At 49.2% G+C, this 591-nt stretch overlaps 1 long non-coding RNA gene across 1 annotated transcript; it reads right to left on the bottom strand.

Annotated features, from left to right (window-relative positions):
* Positions 1 to 55: 55 nt before the first annotated feature.
* LOC108446644 lies at positions 56 to 585 on the bottom strand. Its single transcript, XR_001861907.1, has 2 exons — positions 234 to 585; positions 56 to 142 (listed from the first exon to the last, which is right to left on the bottom strand). It is a non-coding gene; the product is annotated as an uncharacterized LOC108446644 (long non-coding RNA).
* Positions 586 to 591: the final 6 nt, after the last annotated feature.

Here is a 591-nt window from a genome sequence, read left to right as displayed (position 1 = left end):
GGCGGGGGCAGACAAGGACCATCTGCACCAAATTAAGGGATTTGCTGTTCCTTTGAAACACAAAATACCTGCAGGTCCAGGGTTCGAGTCCCTGAGGGTGGGTTGAAAGTCCCGAGGAAGACTGGGTCTCCCAAAATTAGTCCTGGGCAAGAGGAAAAGTACTTTTAAGGGTTTGGACCCCGACTTTTAAAGGGGTTGGACCCCCCAGGGTTGGACCCCACTGTGAAAGGTACCTTTAAGGGGTTGGACCCCGCTGTTAGGCGCTATTGTACAGCTCTTTGTGTTTTGTCTGTTGCTGTTCTGCTGCTGTGTGAGTGAGAGTGGATGAGACGTGCTGTCAAAGTGTGGAGCGAGTGAGGAGCTCTATCTGCGGTTCCGTACCCCAGCACCGGGCTCGGCCAGAGAAAAGCGAAGCATTTGGCAAAGAGTGAACGAGGATAAATCATATAAAGCGTTGGTTTGGAATTCAACCTTACTGTCCGAAGTGGGGCAGATTTTAGAGGAGAAAAGATTTTAGCTATTGAATTGAAAACATCCAGACCCCCAACACCTTTCTAATGTAGCTCCATCTGATTTCCCTTTTGAAATCCC

The sequence above is a fragment of the Corvus brachyrhynchos genome, unplaced genomic scaffold (assembly GCF_000691975.1).
Source record: "Corvus brachyrhynchos isolate BGI_N302 unplaced genomic scaffold, ASM69197v1 scaffold334, whole genome shotgun sequence".
In the NCBI taxonomy this organism is placed as follows: domain Eukaryota; kingdom Metazoa; phylum Chordata; class Aves; order Passeriformes; family Corvidae; genus Corvus; species Corvus brachyrhynchos.
The sequence above is the reverse complement of the archived record's forward strand: the minus strand, read 5'-3'. Positions and strand labels throughout refer to the sequence as shown.